Source organism: Papilio polytes, unplaced genomic scaffold (assembly GCF_000836215.1).
Source record: "Papilio polytes unplaced genomic scaffold, Ppol_1.0 DF824091.1, whole genome shotgun sequence".
Classification (NCBI taxonomy): Eukaryota; Metazoa; Arthropoda; class Insecta; order Lepidoptera; family Papilionidae; genus Papilio; species Papilio polytes.
This window is the reverse complement of record NW_013525113.1, coordinates 355123-367291: the sequence shown is the minus strand read 5'-3', so window position 1 is coordinate 367291 and position 12169 is coordinate 355123. Positions and strand designations below refer to the sequence as shown.

Below are 12169 nucleotides of genomic sequence, written 5' to 3'. Positions count from 1 at the left end.
ACGCAGAAAAATTTGACGATTCCAATGATATATAAAACTCATTTTACGTATTTTTGTCGCTTAGTTATGTTTGCCTTTCAAGCGTCGATATTATAAATTGACCTTTTATGGAGGACGTTTTTTTAAATAAGAGAAAAGGGACAAGCGCTGTTGCTATGGCCTTAGACACTCGAAATTTGTCCAAACTGAATGTTTGGCCAAATTTCGAGTTCCATCTTGGAAATCCATTATTTCCGAGCACTCAAGACTTTATTCTTCTGGATTACGCATAGGATAATAGTAGATATTTTCTTTTTCCATTATTTATGCTTTTGAAGTTAAGAGCTTGTGACAGTTGACACTACCGAACTGACACTAACCGTAACGCTAACTATAACCGCCCAAAATCGGGCGGTTATGATTAGTGTCAAATATGACGTCATTTTGACCAGTGCAAAACTGGTGTAGCGAATATCATGAACATCCGAAGACGTAACCATCGGGAATGTGCTGGTTAAGGTTTATAGTTAGTTAATGTAACTCATCCTTAGTAAATTTTGAGATTATTCCAAATATTACCATTTCAAATAATTTTAACTTTAACGGTAACCGGCGATATGGTGCAACTCACCCTTAGAATAGTTAGTTAACATCAATGCTCCTATTTTATCCTAGACGCAATAGAACACAATAAGTGCGAAGTATGATAGTTCAAACACTGTTATAACATACTCAAACATGTCAGCAGCATCAAAACAATAACATTATGTTATCTCTTATTATCGTCCGCTAACGATAGCAGACCTAACATCGAACAGCGTGAGAAACAAAGCACGTCGTAAATTACAGAGAAATAAATTACCTTCCCATCTGAAATCGAACATAAAGCCGCACAAAAATATTACACTATTAACATAATTGCATTCATAGTTAAAGAAATTAACGTCCTCGATTGTACATATCGACAAGAACCACACACTATCTTTTTGTTTTAAAAAGATACTAAGACATAAAGATAGAGAACTATGTACACGCAACTGATGTTACGCAAATACAAAAGCAACCGTATTTTTCAGAATCAAACCTTTCGTCATCAACAAATTAATAAAAATCTATTACGAACACATCGTTAAAATAAGACTTAAAACAATAATTACTCTAATTAAAACATTTAGTAGAAGAGGCAAAAGGAAGCCGAATCGTTGGAAAACTGTAAGCGGCTGAAAGGTCAAACGTCCCAGTTTAAAACTTGGCAACGCCCACTTTGCCTCGGCCCTGAACTTGTGCTCAAATACCTACCGCATTTGTGACATGTTAATGACGTTACTATTGGGTAACTATTTGATTGTTAACATAGGTTCTCATTGTCGAAACACACGAACAAAGCATGAAGTAAAATTTAAATTCGATCATAAATAAAATCTCCCAGTTAGAGTTGACCTGCTGATCCACTCACGGTTTGCTTGATTAAAGCAGATCAGTGATTCAGATCTTAGATCAGATCAATTTATAGAGACCTGATCAGCATGAAGAATGATTTGTGATTGCGTGAGTCATCGGTATGTTCGTGGATCGGCTCCCATAAGTATATGTCAATGAGCCGTGAGCTGCTGTTAATTGAGCCATAGCACAAAGGTTCCAGATCATGCTGACTGATCCGGTTTAGAGCTAATTTACTCGTCCAAGTCTATTATAATCGTCTCACTCAGTTTGACTCACTCGAGGCGAATGTCTTTCACCTTCAAATTCTTATCTCTGTTTATGCAACTCCAGTGAAAAGAGTAATTTAAGATATTTTCTATGCACTTACGTCATTTGTTTTGTATTGAAGTTGCGCATGGTGGTACATTTTACAAAGACAAATTGGACTTTACTCCCATGTGATAGGGTTAATATTTGAAGAATAAACTTTTTAAACGTGACACTTTAGTAGGATAAATTACGCTTACATAAATTCTATGAAAAAGTTGACACCATGTATGAATACAGCACATTTTTCCTTACAAATTTTAATTTTAAATCATCGCAAAATAATCATAGCCTTATCCTTAAAGTAGTCTCAATTTATTGTAGCAAAAACTACCACGAACTTAATATAATAGTATATGCAGTTTTTATGTTTATTGTCTTTGATATTATGAATTTAGGACTTTCCTATTTGCGAGCAGCATGGTGACACTAGCTTGGCCCCTCTCCGGACAACGCACCGTGTAGACTACGATTGATTCGATCAGCTTACTGCTATGCTGATCGAATCGGTAGAATCAAAGATCGAATACTGCAAACTAGTAAAACATACCTTCTGAAGAAATATCGACTCAGTAACTTTTTGAGTGTTTTAATTTTTTGAGAGAAACTCATAAGCTTAAGTTCTAAGAACTATAAATATTAAACACAAGTTTTAAATAACATTTAAAACTGTATTTAACATAGAATATTCTCGAAAGTCTAAGGTAAACATTATTCTCAAAGGTAAAACGTTGTCTTTATATTTGTAGTTTTAGTTAACGTGGGCGCTTACTCGGAAACATTGGGGTAGAGTCAGGCGGCTTTCTAAAAACCGATAGCGAATTTACATGAACTGCTGTTTCTTGGAACGGCGGTAACGGTTTAGTTGAGCTAATTTATTTACTGTGATCATATTGAGATTATAGCATTTTGAAAAATTGTAGCTTAACTTTTACTGAACAATTTAGCGTCAACTTCTACACTATACGCCATTAACTTGCACGAGTAACTGGCATGCAAGCATATCAGTAGCTAATATACAGCGTCTACTATGTTCCAAGGTGACAGGACAGAAGTTATTTAGTCTGTGCAACCGCAGTGGCATAGGTATAATTATTATCTGTGTTACTAATTAGATCAATGTCCTCATGTTATCTTCGTCATTCGTCGTGTCCTTGCGATTTTAAACATAATCAAATATTTATAAGTGTCAAAAAGATTTGTTTGCTGTCACAAAATCTTATGCTTATGGTTGATAATTATAATAATATTTATAGCCTGTCCCACCACTGGCTGATAGAGGCTCAGCTTAAAAATGACGTCTCCGTCAGATAAAGGAACAAAACCCGATATTTCCATCACATATTTTACACGTTGAATTGTTATCAGACAATTTACAATTTGATAGGACAGGTCCTAAGTCTCAAAGTAAAGTTTATTTAGAAACTCACTATTTACTACACATGTACGACAAACTTTACAACAACTCAAGTAAGTCAATTTATCCTGAAAACATCACAAACTTTACACGAGCACTCTTCCGTTGCACTAAATGAAGATGAAGAAAAAGACAACATTTTCAAACACTACTAAATACTTTTGAAGCAAGACATTCGCGACTAGCGTTACGTGTACATTATTAGATACCGTATGTAAATTATTTAAAAAGTATGGATGGATTACATGAAAGAGATTGTAAGAAGGGAGTGAATTCAGATATCACTGCTAATAGATGGAAGAGCACATACTTCTCCGAATCTTCGTATCACAAAGGACAGTCCAAAGTAGTGGTAAATCATATAAAAACTGTTGTTACTTTTAACTGCAGACTTCTATATCATTTGACAGGATGTTATACAGTAAACCCGTCTTCACAAAAGGAATATTGTTATAACGGCAAGTAGGAAGTTAAATAAACTAGATGTTTGTTATAATAAACTATTTCTTTTATGTTAATCTGAAACTATTAAAAGATAAATAGGAAACAGTTATGAACTTATTTACAGTTTGTCAATTTTGACGCGACAGAAAAGTAGAACAAGTTTTAACACCTAAATTGTATTTAAATGAGGGTCTGTATGAACATAAAATAAAAAATATCGTCAAGGCCATCAAAATTGGTCGGTTACGCTGGGCAGGACATGTAGCGAGGATGAGTGACTGCAGAGTGCCCAAGCGCCTATTAGAGAGTCAACCAGAGAGACCTAGATCTCGCGGGAGGCCGAAACTAAGATGGCAATATGATGTCGAACGAGACCTTAAAAATGTCGGCATTAAGGGCTGGAAACAAAAAACCCAATATAGACTGATATGGAGGAATTTACTGGACCAGGCCCAGGCCCATCCGCGGCTGTAGTGCCTCTGATGATGATGATGATGAACATAAAATCATGTAAGATTTTAATAAGAAACTATGCGTAAAAGATTAATTTTCAATAAATATGAGTCTATTGCTCAATTCCTCTTGAGGCGCGTAAAATCTTTGGGATACTTCAAGCGAGCCTACCTCTTTCTCAAAAGTCAGCAAACTTATCTGCCATTCCTCTAGTATTACTGCCTATGGGCGTCAATAATCACCTTATTGTTCCCGCTCTTTTGCCCCCTTCTATTATTAAATACCATAGTTTGGTCACCCTGATAAACTAGTACATAATTGTCCAGTCACTCTGTACGAACAAAGCTCTATAATGTCTTTTAGACAATGGATCGGCCTTCGGGCTGGCCGTTTACCTCCGTCTACTCAGTGATGTCTACGAGACGCTGACCGTGGGCTTCGAGCTCGCAGCCCAATGCCCCTAAATACGATATATACCTGGGGACAAAACAAACAAAATGTTATACAATTTATACGTTAAGATAACTTGGAAGTTTGAAATTATTAAAGATATTTAAGGACAAAATAAAAGGGATATTTAAGGATTCTGATACATGTTAGTCAAAATGTGTGCGCTAAAATATTACAATTCTACAAAAAACTAATTAGTAATGACGTAAGCATCCGTCACAAGCTTTAAAGTATACCATAAATATCGATAAATATCAATGCAAAAGAGGTAACAGCACTAATAGTACAACTTTATAATATAAACTGCTTAAGTGATGTTCGCGATATCTTGACTATCGATAACGTGCCATTGAGCTCGATATCGAGATATCTCGTGCGATAACATACAAAAGTCTACTCCGCTTGTTTATGGCCAGTTTATCTCACATCAAAGAGCTTTATATTTGCAAGCTGGTCTTTAAACTGTGCAGTTTATAGAATACTAAAGTATTTAATTTTAAATATTCTACTAGCTACGGAAAATCTAATTTTCAGTAGAACAGGACGTTGACAAGTGGACATAACCATTCGTGCAATGATATCTTGGATCTCTTAATATTTTTGTACAAAGGTTTCTCCAGTAGCTTATTGCTGTCTTATAAATTTTACCATCTATACCAATATTATAAAGATGAAAGATTTTATAAAGAGAAAAATAACGCAAAAACTACTGGGACGATTTAAAAAATTATTTCACCATTAAAAAGTAAAATAGGTTATATTTTTTAATTTCACAAGGACGAAGTCGCGAGCTAGGTATTTTATAAATACGTAGGTTATAGTCAAACGTTGAAGCTAGGGCCCAGTTGGGCTAACATGCTATAGCAGCTATATCATGTTGATATAGAAGTCTCTAAAGACACGCTGCGACCTAATTCATGGCACTTGGCACGTCGCCCTGCTTGCATCGCGGAGTAAAGGGTGGTTACAAATCATAATTTCCTAGTGAAAACATTAACTAGGTTATGAATTTTTAATCTTAGAATTAAAGATTATGTCACAAAAGGTACTTTAGAGACTATTGGTTTTTAAATGGATGAAAAAAGCCTGTCCATCATCAATGTTATAAACAATATTAATTATACGTAATAACCCATAAAAAAAAACCTATTGAAATCATCAAGAGATATTAGCTCTTATCCCAATATACTGAGAGTCATAATGACATAGCAAATTCCTGTTGCCATCAGACAGCAATTTAGGTGAGTGCACATCAGTCAATAAGCAGCTCGTGTTCAGTTCACCTTTTAATGAAGATTCACGGACAGTCATGTACTGTCTATATATGACTAGGTGAAAAATTTCCTAAAAACAATAATGAGAGAATAAACTCACTTCTAGCTTTGAAATCTTACAGAGAAACTGCGTGCTTTGTTAACTGATTCAAATGGGTAAAATACTGCAAGGGTATTTTTTTGTGTATGGACTTGTGTGTATGAAACCATTGGGCTACATGACAACAAATTTTGACGAGAAAGATGTCTTGAGGGAGAATTGTACATGAAAGAACGTGCACACTAGTATGGGCGTCACAGCCATGTTATGCTTAAATAAAATATAGTCTTCATTACCTCTTATGCTTTCTTCCAATTTGCACAAAATAACCTTACCAACATTGCCGTCGTGTCGTCGAGCTAATGCAACACCCTTATTTTTGACATCCGACTACTCTCCGATTATTAACATAACAAGCACAATTACATTTTAAAACCATGACATAAATATTTTAAAAAACGCTTTGAATCACCATTACAAAGTTATATCGTTATTTCAAACTATGACCAATGACATTGATTTATAGCACAGACTAAATAACCTTCAAGAGTACAGAATACATCAAAATAGTTAAGAAGCTAACACTAGAAACTAAACTATTGCACAACTGTTTAGTCTCGCTTTGATTTTTATAATATGGATGTGTCCACACTGCTAGATTTTTTTAGTTGTGCAACTAAACAGTTGAATTGGCTGCGAAATAATCGACAATCGCACAACAGTCGTAAGATGTAGTCAAGGGGTGGGCCCGCTCTAAGTATTCTTCCTTCACAGTGCGTGTGTTTTAAATAACAAATTGTGTTTAATTTGTGACTTACACTCGTACATTTTACATTGTCAAGTCCGTTGTAAAGTTCTGATGCTATTAATTAATCGATAGTGCAGGCTTAACGCACAAGGTCGGGCTGGATTACACTCAGGGATATTGTAACAATTAAATTATTGTACATACATTATGTTGTGTTTATCAATCTGTATACTTGGTATACATTCAATGTTTACAGTTACAAAAATACTGAAAGACAATCTTACTAATACTATAAACGCAAAAGTTTAAATGGATGGTTAGATGTCTGTCAGAGGTTGTAGTCTTAACTGCTGAACGGATCTCGATAAAATTTGACATAGATGTAGAGGATAGTCTGGAAGACTAAAAAGGCTACTAATTTTTGTTTTATTATATCCAACGCGGACGGAGTCGCGGGCGAAAGCTAGTATAGTATAAAAATAACAAAGACAGTCTTGTGCGTTATTTTTCCAAAGAAATTAATACATTGTTCTATTAATACGATGTAACCTGAGTTCACCTTATACAAAGATTAATGAAATAAAAATATTAGTTACCATTGTTGGTACAGAAACCACGTCACTCGGGAACACATAACACTAGACGTCAGGGATGTATTAAAATGGATTACTCATAAATTAATTTTTATGCATGCATGAGTAACTAGCTTCAAGTCGTTGTTGAGGGCTATTCACCTCAGCGTCGATCACTCGTATAATTCTATCGAGTAACAGTCAAACTCAATAATCGATATTGAATCATGTTTACCTATGCAAGGGACATTCTTTCAAATTGAACTTTTTTTTAAAAAAAAACCGCCAAAATGGCGAAGCGACCGCTGCCCATAGACATCCGCAATTGCAAATGCGTTGTCTACCATTATACGACGGAGGAGGAGCCGCACATAAAGAGGACATTTCCCCTTCCTATGCATCTCATCCACCGTCAAATCCACTTCATCTTCCCAACCTGTCCTTATAAGAAAAGGGTGGTAAAGAGAAAGGGACTTAAATTAGGCCTCCGGCATCACACTCATCAGATGAAACACGGAATTGCTTCCATTTCACGCCTGTCTTCTGTGTGGTCGTGGTATTACACTGGGCGTGCCGGCCCATTCGTGTAAAGATGTAAAAACGGGCACTACAACTAGCCCAAAGATCGTAATAAAGAACTAAGAAAAACTATTTGTGTAGACCTGTAGATAGCTATCGAATTTGTCTGCTAATTTAATTTAATTTAACCTGATCTTTAGCATTTATACAAAGTTGTTCCTGGTATGTGGTGGTTCTAGTAACAATTTGGAGGTCATTCAGCGAATGATACGGCGCGGTACGGTTGCAGTTTACTGTACTGCGATCGCACGAATGTTCTAAATGACAGTGAAATGTGAACCTGAAAGCAATTTCTTCATTATAACGCAATACTAAGTATTAGAGCGCGCACTTTTGACTAAACTGTCGCAAAACTGTTCTCTCTTTGATTCCTTTGAGCTTATATGGAGGTGCGCACACTACTCGATTTTTAGTTTTGCAACTAAACAGTTGAATTGGCTGAGAAACAATCGACAATCGCACAACCGTTGTACGATTTAGTCAAACCGTTTGTAGTTCTGGCTGCTTAGTATTTCCTCCTAAATATTCAGAATTCTAGGAAAATGACTGACTTTGGTTTTCTAATCTGATAATACTAGTTATGAGTTTTAAAAAGATTTCATATGTTATAATATTTGAGCGCCTTCACACTGCTTCATAAATCCGTATCGGCAGTTTGCAGTCGGCATGCGGACAACTATTTTCACATTGCATTCAATTCTACGATTTTCTGCTCTCTCTAACACTTTTGGAAAACATTTTAGCCTTGTTTATCATTACACGTTTTATAAGATTGTGTTGTTTAGATGTAAATTGCTTTTGTTTGGTTTTTAAGAGAAATAAACGTTTTTAAGTATTATTTTTAAATTTTATAATCAAGGTATATGTACTAAATGTACATATACATATGTTAAAAGCTTTTGAAATTTTCGATGGTTGACAAAATGATTTTCCTTTTCCAGAAATACATTGAATCTTGATAAATAAAAACTCGTTAAACTAAATTGGTTATGAAATGTACAGACAGAGCCTATTAAGGCTTCACTATGCCACTGAACAATACAACTACTTAAGCAACAAAGAAGCGCGAGATGCTTTTGAGTCAAACATCAATATCCCTATACCTAGCAATTCAAAAACTTAGCAATCGTAGCAAGTAAACAAACAACTCAAATATCAACAAAACTATACTCGTTTTCGCAGTCAGCGAAAGACAAACTAACAAACCTTCTATATGTAGAGACGGGATGCACAAGCCAGCCGTGTGGCCCAACGGACAAAGGGCACTGAAAACTTTAATAACAGGTCGTAAGGTCTTTCGGGAACAAAGGATGAGCGCGGCTAACGCGATTGCGACGACCGCTTGGCTCGGCGGCCGGTCGCGGACTGACGATGTCGAGGTAATGCACGGTGCACACTGGGTGCATCGATTGTATATATGTATGTGCATAGCAGCCGGGTAGAGACACACTATGTGCAACTATTCTATACAACAGCCACAGACGGCGAGACACATAAAAACATAACGAAGAGAACAGACCCGCGTGAACCCAACGACAATGCAAGGAAATGAATAAATCGATTTTGGACTGTTTTTTTCAAAATAATACCCTAAACTTAATTCAAGTCCATAAATAGTTTATCAGTCTTGCCGCATTTGGACAATCTCCAAAGGAATATCAACCTTATTCGTTTAACAGAGTGGAAATTCATGATAAAAGTTTAATTGGTCGCAAGCTCACAAAGTTTGTTTAAAGCTCCGCAAAGCAACTCTTGATTTATGTAAATAAGTTTTCTACACCTGATACCTACAGCAATTACAAAATGAATAAATTAAAAATGTAATACAACATGTCACGGTGACAATTACAAAGGATTCCAAATAACAAAACATTTGTATCAAGTTGTTCCGAGCTGCAACCTCATCCTAGCACCTTTGTCTCATATACAATGCCGACAGCTATCCGGTTTCACTTTCAAACTCCTAAGGGCTAGTTCATACAAAACAACAACACAAATAAACATACATTTCCTCAACAAGCTAAATAAAACCTAACTAGAAATGGTTCCTAAGAGCGGGCGCACACCTTTGACCAAAATATCGCATAACTATTGTGCGATTGTCTATTGTTTGGCAGCCAATTCTGTTTAAACAACTAAAAATCGATTAGAGTACCTCCATATAGGCTCATAAGAATCAAAGCGACTAAACAGTTGTGCGATAGTTTAGAAAATATTAATTTCTTTAAAACAAGAATAGGATTACACCTCCCTTTAAAAATTATAGTTCAATAAAAATTAAATGTGTACATAGCTGCCTTATAAGGTAGTCCGTTGCGTGCTCGAGGTACAAACGCGCAATGGACGAAACACAAAGCGACGCTAACGACCCGAACATTGACCGAAGGAAATGCAACCTTTCTATCGAAACTTACAGGTGTGTATAGTTTTTAATGTAACCTTTGACTAAATTATCGCACAATTGTTGTGCGATAATTTAGTCGTTTGTTTCGCAACCTATTCAACTGTTTAGTTGCACAACGAAAAATCGAGTAGTGTGCGCACATCCATTTAAGCTCATAGCAATCAAAGCGCAACTAAACAGTGGTGCGATAGTTTAGTCAAAGTCGTTCGTGCGCTCTAAATTTGAGATTATTAGAAATGCATCAAATATACTACTGTAAAAGTTCAGACCTTTAACCTTTCAGTGAGACCCTCGAACAGTTTATTGAAGTATATGTATTTTTATTACATCATACGTAAAAACAATATAAAGACAAAGGTTATTGACTTTCCTAACAAAAATTTTCTCAGCATAAAACCTTACTCAGAAGACGTGTTAAAATTCTTGTCGCTTTTCCTTTCACAAAATTAAATTCCAGCTGCAGAATACTTTAGACTTACATAAATACTTCAACTATTTAAAAATTCCACTAAATTCTCCAAAAAATATGCATTTAAAATGCATTAGAAAGTTTTTAGGGTCGTTTTCACTGAACAAAATAACGTTTATCCAACTGACATTACTCTCGGCTCTCTACCAATCAAATTACCTGTATCTCTGGAGTTTACGTTACGCCAACGCTATTTCCACCGAAACGGAAGGATTGTTTAAATTGCATTGAAAGTGACGTACAAGCTGTTTCTGTTAAAACAACGCTTTTGAATTGTTTTTATCATTTTGTTACAATGGAATCCGACCTTAAATCAATTTAGATTTAATTGAATTGTTAAAGCACGTAAAATATTGTGTATTTAAAGTTTTTTTTTATTTAAATCAAGCGAATTTAGAACTAAATAATTAATTTTTACACTAAATAGGTATGTTGCTTTTATTTGATAAAATCCAGTTAATTTATAAAAGACAATCTTTTTCTAGATTCTTCTCAGCTGTGAGGGAGACTGAAATTTAAATTAGTATGCATGAGAACTTCATTAATGTAACTTTATAAAAACTAACTTCGCAGACTCTTCCCACATAAATGCTCGCGGGATTTTCATTTAGTTTTGATGAAAACGTAATTCTGTAAAACATTCATTGTATAATTACGAATGGATTGAGATAACATTCAAAAGTCGTAGGATTATGTTGGTGAAGCAGAATCTCGTTGCAAACCTATAGTCTTAAAGTGACGATAAAGGTCCCAGGGCGGTTCTGTGTTGTGCAGGCTTGTGATGGCAGTAACCACGAGTTTACTCAATCAACGCCACCTAGCGGTTGAAGCTTGTCAACACGAGCGCATGTACCTAACGGCCGGACAAACTTAAATGCGGTTTCATTTTAATCCTATCCCAAACTAGGTAGTTTTAATTAAGCTAACTAAATTATGGTACAAGATCAATAAAATTATGCTGAAACCAGACCATATAAGCGGATAAATTCAATGATTTGAAGTCAACCAATTCGTACTAGTCCTTGTTTGACTAAAGCCTGGTCTAGTATAGTACACTTTAACATAGGTACTCCTAAAACAAGTCATTATGCAAAATGTAGAAAATACATGTAACTAAAATGTTTGTTATAACATATTTTTTGTGGACAGTGGCGCTATGCTATGAGAATACACAAGGACCACCGGTCGAAACAAAACGCGCCAGCCTTACTAATATGCGGTCCGCTTTGATAACTATCTTCACATAAAAATAACCTCAGAAAAACATAAAGATTGTCATTACGTAACTTCGAGACGGGTTCTTATTTCCTTGTCATTTCCTACTTAACTCTAAGTTCCTACTTAAGTTAGATTCATTCTCTCTTCATAGAACATTACACTCAATCTTATTTCTTACTAATATTATAAATGGAAAAGTTTAGATGGATGGATGTTTGTTAGAGCCTGTAACCTAAACTGTTGAAGATGAACTCGATGGTGTTTGCCATAGATGAAGAACATAGTCTGGAAGAATACATAGGCTACTTACTTTTGTTATTTTTTAATTCAACGCAGACGGAGTCGCTGGAGAAAGCTAGTAGATAAACAGAAT

The 12169-nt window shown here is 35.4% G+C and overlaps 1 protein-coding gene across 1 annotated transcript in view; it reads right to left on the bottom strand.

Moving 5' to 3' along the window:
* Nucleotides 1–9081, bottom strand: part of LOC106099958 (protein yippee-like CG15309) — a 38878-nt gene extending 29797 nt beyond the window's left edge. The window contains exon 1 of the mRNA XM_013278652.1: nt 8912–9081. The gene's annotated coding sequence lies outside the window, so the exon portion shown is untranslated. The remainder of the gene's footprint in view (nt 1–8911) is intronic.
* Between the last annotated feature and the right edge of the window lie 3088 nt (nt 9082–12169).